This window comes from Gossypium arboreum, chromosome 12 (assembly GCF_025698485.1).
Source record: "Gossypium arboreum isolate Shixiya-1 chromosome 12, ASM2569848v2, whole genome shotgun sequence".
In the NCBI taxonomy this organism is placed as follows: Eukaryota; Viridiplantae; Streptophyta; class Magnoliopsida; order Malvales; family Malvaceae; genus Gossypium; species Gossypium arboreum.
Genome location: NC_069081.1, coordinates 28109940 through 28119939, shown reverse-complemented (window position 1 = coordinate 28119939; position 10000 = coordinate 28109940).

The window sequence follows — 10000 nt, the reverse complement described above, 5'->3', positions numbered from 1 at the left end:
ACCATTTCATATCTCCTTGAAAAACTCTTTTTCGCCACATTGGGTGTATTGGAATCGAACCCAATTCTTCCACGACCACGAACCCCAGCTACCGAAAGAACAATCTTCTTAAGGCATTCCAATGCGATAAGGAAATCCTCTCTTTCATCTTTCAGCTGACATTGGATTTACCTTAGTTGAAAGTCCTTTTCCTTACATCTTGAATCATGAAAGGATATTGTATGCACGATAAATAATTATAACAGTGCCTAAAACAAGTAATACGTATTGAAATAAGCTTTATTCCTCCTTTCCAATGGCCAATTCACCACTTCACTTACTTACTACTTACTTATTTAATATAAATACCGGCTTGAACAAGGAAAGCGGTCCCTTACCTTGTGACCTCTATTTCCTTCCCGTAATTGAATCTTCCACAGAAAGCAGCTCGCACTCGGTAATAAGACTTGAACATGGATTCTTTCCCATCGACTGGATCTTTCACAGAGACCAAGAACAAGGACCGGGACAAATAGGGAACGGGAACTACTCTTTTCGTTTCGGGATTTGAGTAGGTAAGGGCAGCGGGACCAGCAACATGAACAATCGGACCAAGCAAGCTATTAAGCCAACTAACAAAGCCACAAGCTACAGGCAGGATACTTTTATAGCTCTACGATTAGGGAGTACGTCACCTTCCCTTCTCTTGAGGAGCCTCTCGTATGTTAAGTTTTACTATATTTAATGAGTTGGCGTATTTGAGTCTTTCCTTTCTTTTTAACTATAGGCATCGGCACAGGCACAACATAAGCAAAGAGGGAAAGAAGCTACACCATTTAGGATAGAATTGCTCACCATTGAGATGCCGGCGCCGACTGATCGATGAAAATAAGGCCAGCCTGTTAACAGATAAGAGGACTAGGTAATAAATACTTCGAATGCAATAAAAGAGCTTGATTGAGATAGTGAGTCCATTGTTGGGAGACTCGATGAGAAGAATCATCCCTCTCTTCCCTAGCGCATACTAAAGCAGAGTAGACTGATCGGACGACATGCGCATCAGAAAAATAGAATGGATTTCACATCGATAGAAATCAAGTCCTTGTCTTTCTCTGTATCGGTAGTAGCATCAGCCTCATTGCCCGGCATGGCTTGATAGTGGTATAAGGATTTCCCTGTAGGTGGTCCGCTTACTGTGCTATTTCAATGCTTCGGGGTACAAGATGTCGAAGGAACAAAGAGGACGAAGGTTCTTCGGCGCATATTCGTAGGATATGACACCGAACGAAAAGGATGGAGATGTTTCGACCCACCCGTAAAAGACATGTTTTGAAAAGATGGGGATTGGGGGCTATTGATCCGGAAAGACGAGATGGAATTGCTATTGAGTCTTCGAGGCGCTGAAAGCCCTAAGATTGATCTGATTCCTTCCATTTTTTCGGTCTTAGAGCCGGTAGATCAGATTGAATGAGGGATGGAAGGATGTTCCGGTATTCGAATTATCCGCAGGGCTACACGACGGTGGAAGTAGAGTGGCTGGAGCTCCTTCAAATCAATTATATTGGGAGGCCTAACGAGTGACAATGGTTCACAGTCCGACTGCTAATTCGAGTTACCTTTCAAACAGACGAGATTCCGCATCTACTTATTTCGGGATGAAGACATGTCGGCCTTACGACTGCTAATTGAGGCCTAAGGTATAGCAGTAACTGTATTAAACGTACTAGCAATGACTTTTGAGGAATTATTGATTCAAAACTTTCTATCGCTACACCCCTTTTCAACTATCTCAAATAGCGCACTAGCCGTAAGAGAAAGAGGTGTCGAATACGGCCACGCATCCGCTGAGCTGGCCGAAAGAAGCAAGCAAAGCAAAGAGTCTTACTCTAAAGAAAAAGCCTATTCCTATTCTAGAAATCCTGCAAACTATTAATCTAAGTACTTAGCACTCACCGCTACAATTGGCGGAAATTAATTGGCGCTGCATCTATCCCAATGAATTTTTTTCTTTTCCTTAGTCCTCTTCTTTAGCACTGGCTTACTCACAGGAAGCTGGCCTAGCAGATGACTCTTAGTTAGACTGGTACTAGTTAGGATATAACATAAGGGGAATTCCATTCTAGGAGTTCTCCAAAGCCCTATCCCATATAAAAAAAAGAGAAAAGCTATATTAACGCTCTAGCCCAAGAATAGATCTTATGAAAAAAAAAAGAACGATCGTCAGCGGAGATCGCAATACGAAGTTTTTTAGACATAATCCCCGGCATCAAAGAATTCCAGGGATTTTATCTATTAAAAGTAGGAGATAGCCGGGTATTCCCACAGAGAAGTCTTGCTCTGGCTTGCCCAAAGTGTTGAACATATAGAATTAAGGTTGTCTTACATACACACTGGTGGAATTGAATTTGATTCCGCTTTTTAAAATAGTAAGAGGGGAATTGAGTAAAATATCCTTGTCCGTAGTTCCAGCGGATTATCTTTTGTCTTGCAAACCCCTTATTCTGTACTCCCCTATTCTTGAAAAGACCGCTATGCACCTTGACTTTTGGCTTTTCGTTCTTTCTGCTGCAGCTGTTTAGCTATATGCGTCTCCTTTTCTTAGTCCCCATCAGGAAAGAAAGCTCTACAGTGAAAGGCTTCCTTGATTGGTACTACTGGCTTGTCCATCTACTGGGTGGGACTACTCCGACATATTCGGTGCTACGCCCCTATTATCCCGTCCTCGAGACTGAACTAAGGCACATCCCTTCTTTGCTTAGGGTTTGGTTCGGGTTCAGCTTCTGCCGCTGCTTCAGCCGGTCAAAATACCAGGCCGGGGCTTTCTTTCCTGCGGTTTCCGATATTGCAATGGCAAGCAAACAGAAGGTTTCCCTCTTTCGGGTATAGGCTTTCCCGATTGATTGGAAAGATTTTATTTTATACTGCCAGAGAAAAAAAAAGCTATCTAACCCTGATATCCTTGGTACTGTCCCTGCTGAGAAAGATCCGGATTTCCCAGAGAGTGCTTTTCCGGTGCGGTGTAACCAACAACTCAAGGCTATCAAGGGAAGGAGTTGCAGTACCGGAGTTCTATCTCGGATCCACAGAATGATCAGTTTTTGTCTCGAAAACCGCTCTTAGCGCAGGTTCCACGTGGGATTGGATATCGAAGGTTCCTTCCGAGCATTTTGGATATGGAATCTGTATTGCCGGAAAGGTTCTCCCTGTCCCGGGCAACCTCTCTTCTTATAGGATTCATAGAGTGGAGTTTACCTTTAAGGTTGGATTCCATAGATCTAATCGGCGGAAAGAAGCACTGGCTAATACTTTTATGGGGATGGGGCCTACAAGGCAATCAGATAGCAGATTCCCTTTTACTGTCTTCAATGTCTTGAAGAACGTCTTCCCCGGTCCGAGACAGGTCAACAATCGTGGAAGGCCCAGGATGGTCGCTATAACGTCTTTTTCGGCATGGTAACAAGGTCCAACAATCTAACATGGAAGACGGTTACTGTGCCTTAAACGACGTGATATAGGCTTTAAAGAGGGTTTCATGAAGGATTGTGGGATAGCCTTCCACTCGGACTTGAGATCCTTTCCCTGGCTGGCAGGCTGTCTTAAATAAAAGGAATGCACATAAAGACAAGACAGCTTAAGCTTCACTGAAAGGCACATAAAGACAGTCTCATGCTTGCTTTAACTGCTGAAAGGTAAGACTCTTGGGACTGATGTCTCTCTCTTTATTTGACAGGCATGCATGAAAGAGAAGACATACAATCAAAGACTCTTTCCCTACCCTAAGGCATTCTTTGAACAGATGTACAGTACATATGTCTCTAAAGAGACTTTCTCTTGGGGCCGCCCATGACAAGTCTATAGAATAGATACTCTCTGTCTCAAGGAATTCCCCATCAACAAAGGTCGGGGATTTCATGGAATCTGTAAGGCAGGCTTTCACTCTTTCCAGGGCAAGCTCTCTTCAAAAACTTTCCTTTCCGGAAATCTGACCTGGCTGAAGCAGCGGCTATCGGAGTCAGGCTTAATAGAGCCTCCTATCTAGTCAAATACTGAACTGAAAAAAGAGAACCTTCTTTGTTTTAGGATTTCCCACTACTTTAAGAATTAGTTAAGAGAACATTATCGTGCCCACGGTAAACGCTGAGGGTGGCGGGGACGAGATTTGTTTTCTGGACCGGGTATACGCGAGTGGTACCTAGGAGAGAGGTTCACCGGTTATACCACTGTAGGGCCCAATCATCTTATTAAAATAAAATAAATAAGAATATGAAGCTGACAAGACAATGATTTCTTTCATAACCTCTACTTCTTTTTTGTATCAATCGGACCGGTCTTCAAAGAAAGATCAGATCTTCCAATCGCTTATGTCAGAGCAGCGTCCTCTTCCTTCTTCCTATGGTCAAGCGCTTGTACTCCCGGTATGTCTTGTACTTGGGCTTTCCTTTTGAGTGCAGGAAGAAGTAATCTCGTGCTAGGCCTCTCAATACCAACTAATTCCTCACTGTCTCTGTTCCTTCTCCCTTTAGAGCGACTACCCCGCTTCTTCCCCTTATCCTTATCCTCCTGAATCCTCGTTGGTCCTTTTGCACTGAAAAGCTTTCTTTTCGATCTTGTACTCAGTCAGGTACTTTAACACCAAGCCAATCTCGACAAAGACAAGTATTAAACAAGTAAGGATGTGAGACCAATCTCAAGATCTTTGTAATGAATTTAGAAGAGTGCGATTCTCCCCCTGGTATTCTAGTAGAGTCGGCTTGATACAAACCCAATCTCGATTCAAGTCAAAGCAATGAGCCATGTGAGACCTACGGAGCTACGTCTACGAAGCCTTAAGCAGAGAGGTGGAACCAAGCCGGTACTTTACTTAAAGAAAGGGATGAGAAAGGCGTTTAGGCACGAAAATACCAAGGGCAAGGTAGGATCAATCTAATTGAGCTCGTACGACAGGGTGGAAGATCTCTTTAGAAAGTCCGGGCAGGGGGGGATCAATTAACCAGTTAAGGCACAAAGTTGGCTCATAGGATACGACTCAACCATTCCACGGGCCGATCTAATTCATTTTGAAGAGAAAGATTCTTTTCTTTTCTAATAGACAGGAAGTATAAGCTCAAAGCGGAAAGGGAAGCCAGTAGCTAGACTAAGAGGTGCAAGTGGAATACAAGTCTTGGAGCTAGAGGGTGGACGAACGAAGTCAAGCAAGTCAGTCAGTTCAGTGACCAAGCCTTCTCCTTAACAGTTTCAATTAATCGATCCGGATAAAGGGAATTTGAACTTAGATTGGCTTTGTGTGAAAAAAGTCCAATAGCTGGGAGCGTAACAACTCAATTGATCTCCCGTCCCTCTCTCCTTAACTGAACTATCGTCCAACCTCTCCTGATAAGGAGAGTCTCTTCGTGAGGCTACGCCCCGAGGGTTAGGTTCAAGGGTTGGTCTGAAGCTTCTCGGATTTTGAGTCTGAATTCCCTCTATACCTCTCGTTATCAACTCGACTACCTGCGGCACCCATTGACTATATACTGAGCCTATACGCCATGCCATCCTATACCTTTCGGTCTGAAAACCTCTCTCCGCCACGCCCCTTCGGCCTTCGCTGCCTCTCTATATTAGCGAGAGTCTCGTTGTGATGCTTGACGCCTAGAGCTACCGAGAGCCCCTGTCTTTAATAACCAACCAAGCCAAGGTAGGGGGTAGCCCAGCTATTCGATTCGAGCTATAGAGAAAGGCCCAATTAGACCAAGGATCAGATAGGCAACTGAGTTTCAGTTTAAATAAAAAAGGGATAAAATCTCACTAGAACGAGGTTTACGGGTGGAAGAGAGCGGTTTAGTGGCTTTGGGGAGTCCATTGCATCAAGAGTATAGAGATTGATTGGGCCCAAGGTCCCTTTTTGCAAACCAGGAATATAGTTAACAAAGAGGTATCTAAGTTGCTCCTTTCTTCAGGCTTGGCGAGGGGGGAAGGAGGGAGGCAAGGGAACAAGTCTACTGTATCTACTGTTCCAGTCACTCGCTTGCTTACTGTACTCAATTACTAAATTACTAAATGCTATATCAAATATGGTGTGCTAATGGTGATGTGGTTACTAACCCACCAACATATATCATTCCGGAATGGACGACTGGAGCACAAACTCCTATTTATATACTTTCTTCCTTGCCAGGCCAGCTGGAAGCGAAAGAAGCTATCTTTACGGAATGAAAAAGTGCTTCACTGCGCATATGCATATGCTACAGCTGATATGCGACAGTCAGTATAATTGAACAATATTTTATCCACTTGAAGCTGATACGCTGCTAGAGTTGACTTGCAAGGTTTTCGCAGATGAGTTGTAGCTTCCTTTGTCCTTCTCTTCCCCTCCGAGCAGTAGCAGGAGATAATTCAATTGGGATAGTAGGGGACGGTGCTTCGGGTTAGCACTCTCTCTCTTTCCGTCGGTGAACAAGTCTCATTCGTTTGGCCGGCCCTAAATCAGCATTGAAATCCTTTTTTCCATGGTCATAGAATGATTGTGACTTACGAGTAACAGGCTCTGAAAGAGGTTGATCAACTACGGAGGATCCATTAGCATTCCCTCACCCGAAATTGGCACATGAGCACTCGAAACCGCCTCTCTTCTTGTCCCACCAGTGTTTAAAAACAAACCTCCGCTATTATTATACTTTCTACCACGGAAACGTCGATGGGATGTACTTAGGTGCAGAAGCCATGATCGGTATAGTGAGGCTAGCTTTCCCTCTTGACCTAGGCTTAGGCTGGTATAGAAGAGTGGGAACAGTCTCCAGGGTATGTGTGATATTGGTATTTGAATACACAGTTATCAAGAAGTCAAGACAGCAAGAGTCGGATGCGCCAGAATGAATATATGCGGCCAATTCCTTCTTACTGATATCCAAAGATTCCCTTTAACAGGATGGTTTTAAATGATGGTTTATTACAGGTTCTGGTGGCATGAATAGGATGAGCATACGAATGAGCCGGAACATGGATAACGTAGTGGTTCGAGCCGGTCGAGAGTACGAGATTACTGACCGAAGACTCTTCAATTGAGATGGGCCGAAGCCCTGCTAGCGAAGGAATGCATCCAAGAGTGTTCTGTCTCATTGGTCCTCTCATGCCATAATTTTCTTCTCATAAATCCACTCCCGGAAATTTGAATACATGACTTATTTAATTAAATAATTAAAACTTTCGATCTGAGACCTATCGATTCATAGAATCGATATTCAATTCGCATTATTATTATTATGTTGTCTCCCCATCTCGATCTCTACTAATTTTAGTTGGGAGAAAAGAGGACTTGATCTTTTTCTTGACATGTAAGGATCTCTCCCCCATGCAAGCAATTAAGTCAAGCAAGTACTTTCCTGCGGTCCCAGGGGTCAGTTTCATCGGTTTGTCTTCGGTCTTTCAATACACTTCATTCTCTCCTTGCGCTCAGTCATTCCATTCAGTGCATGCATTCCCATCGAGCCAAGCCCTATCTTTCTACTCAAAATCTTACCGCTCGCTCCGTGGGGGAAGTCAGTCCACTCAATTCTTTTCTTTTTAATATTCCATTCCTGATTAAACTAAGGTCTTGTCATTTGATCAGTCCAGCTGGGGACACTAAGGATGTCCATAAGGTGGAAGGTATGAGTTTCAATAATGACCCTCAAAACCCTTCCTTTCTTCTTCTCTTCATTTCCAGGCACTCCATCATACCCTCCCTCTCGCAGTCCCACGCTTGGAACAACTATAAGAACTATTCGCTTTCCACTACGCACTACGTTTTTTTTTCTGCGATTGCGCTTCGCTAGCTAACTACTAATAGTGCAACTACTAGAACTAGAAACTCAAATTTCCTCTTAACGCCTCAAGAAGGGTCCTTCGCTACACTCGCGCTCCAGACAGAAAGGTCAACTCAACTAGTCGCAAGAAGAAAGGCTGGGTAGGATCGTAAACTCATCTGCGAACACCTAACTGCTGAGGTTGGTTCCGAGCCTTAGATAGGAATTCTTGGGCTTCTCTCGACCTGTGAAGAAAAGCTTTTTCAGATGTTAAAAAAAGCATTGTAGGATAATCGGCATCTGTCCCTCGAGAAAGAGTAAGATAGGCAAAAAGGCATAGAGACTACAGCGGTAATGCCGCATCTCTCGATGAGAAGGAATCCTGGAAAGAAGAGCAAAGAAAAGCCCTTCTTCTTCTGCCTTTTGACTCTATCTTGCCCTTTCTTTAGGGAATTGCGGAGTGAATGAGTGCAACAAAACAAGGAAAGAAGGCTATAAGCTGCCTACATGGAATTACTCTTCATGCACATTTCCCAGAAAGAGTATATTGCGATAATCGGATGCTAAGTCTCCCTGGCTTCCTTCCTCCAGCGGATCTGTGGGCATTAAAAGAAGAAAGACTTTCAGGTTCTTCGCCACATTCCTTCTTAGGAAAGAAAGGCTCCCGTTCGTGCCCTGTAAGAAGGAAAATTAGAAAGGAAGGCATAGTCGAAAAGACTAGCAGCTTCTCTGTGCATGGATATCTAAACTATTGGATTAGCGGCATTGGATTAGTGGCATTATAATTCAAAAAGACTTTCGCGAAGCAGGAAAACAATCAGGTAATCAGGAAAGGCAGAAAGGGTAGAGCCTTAGTTACCCGCAGCTCAAATAGCCAAGGTCGGTGGAAAAGGAATAGTACAGCTTGTTTGGATAAAGGAAGCATTCATACTCGACCCGCGTCTGGACGCCCCTCTCGGGCTCACTTCCTGACAACCCAGCCCACAACAGGAAATGGACAGGCATTGACAAAAGCCGAAGCCTCTAACGATTTTTAAGCTGGGTAACGGGTACCCTATCGGAAAGGGGTTTTCGTCTACCTCCCAAGCATATGGCGGGCTTATAGGGCGCTGGTCTCCGTTAGGCTTTGAGTCTAGGAGTATAGCGATGGCTTCATCCACCGGTCCTACCATGGAACGAGTTTCTTCGCGCTTGGCCTTGAAATTTCGAGGCATCTTTCCCAAGACAAGAAGCGGCGTCGGATCCCGGTAGTGCGGTAGTACGCCCAGCAGAATGTCGTAGACATCGTGTCCCAATCGGCCACGGAGCGGGGAGGAATTGCAATATACCAAAAAAGCGCATTTCCTTTCAGAGACAGAGGAGACTGCTTTAGAAGCAAGGCTTGATTGGTCGCCGAGTTTCCACAACGGGCCGTAAAATATATCAGATGCTAAAGGGGCACCCCTTTCCGGCATACATGCAGAAGTTGGGGATGGTATAGCTGTCCGGATACCATTTACTATCAACCCATTCTGTGTACGGTGGCTGGTAATTAGCAAGGGCCTGAGCATGCTGCGCATCCGGCCCATCTAAAACTTGTAATCGAACCCGCCTTTCTCCTGCTTTGAATGCCGGCCTATTTACGGGTCCACGGCCGTATCGACAGAGACCTTTACCTCATTCTCCGCCCCCCTTAAAGTCTCGGGCTATTGCGACCTTAGCTCGGCGTTCATCTTTCCGGTCTAGCTCAATGATGAGCTCTTTAGATGTTCAGTCTGTTCTGACGGATATAACGTTGCATGTCATCATCATGGGAACCTCATCATCGCTGGTATCCTCGGGTCCCGACGGATATCCGTCTGCAGGCTTAGAGCTTTGCCACCAATGAATTCATTATCATACTCTAATTAGAATGGCTTAATTGGTTTTGGTTTGGACTCTGCTCTCACTAACGTCGTAGAAAGCCATTCGTCAAGCGACCAAGCAATATGTGTCAATGTACTCTTTATGTACCCCGATACCTATTGAGTAGCAAATCTCTGCACTCTCGTAGTAAATTATCCTTTCCTCGATGAACTGATGAACTCAAGTCCAGGCTGGGAACAAAAATACCACGAGATGTGGAGCGCGATAAAATAATTTCTCTCTCCAAGCTAGGAGGTTAAAGAGCTGTATTAATAGCTGCTTTAAGTTAAGTCTTAGCTCTTTAGGAACGACCAGTAAGCGTAAACATCCGAAGGCGATTAATGGTTATTAGTCGTATCATTTTCACCTTAGCT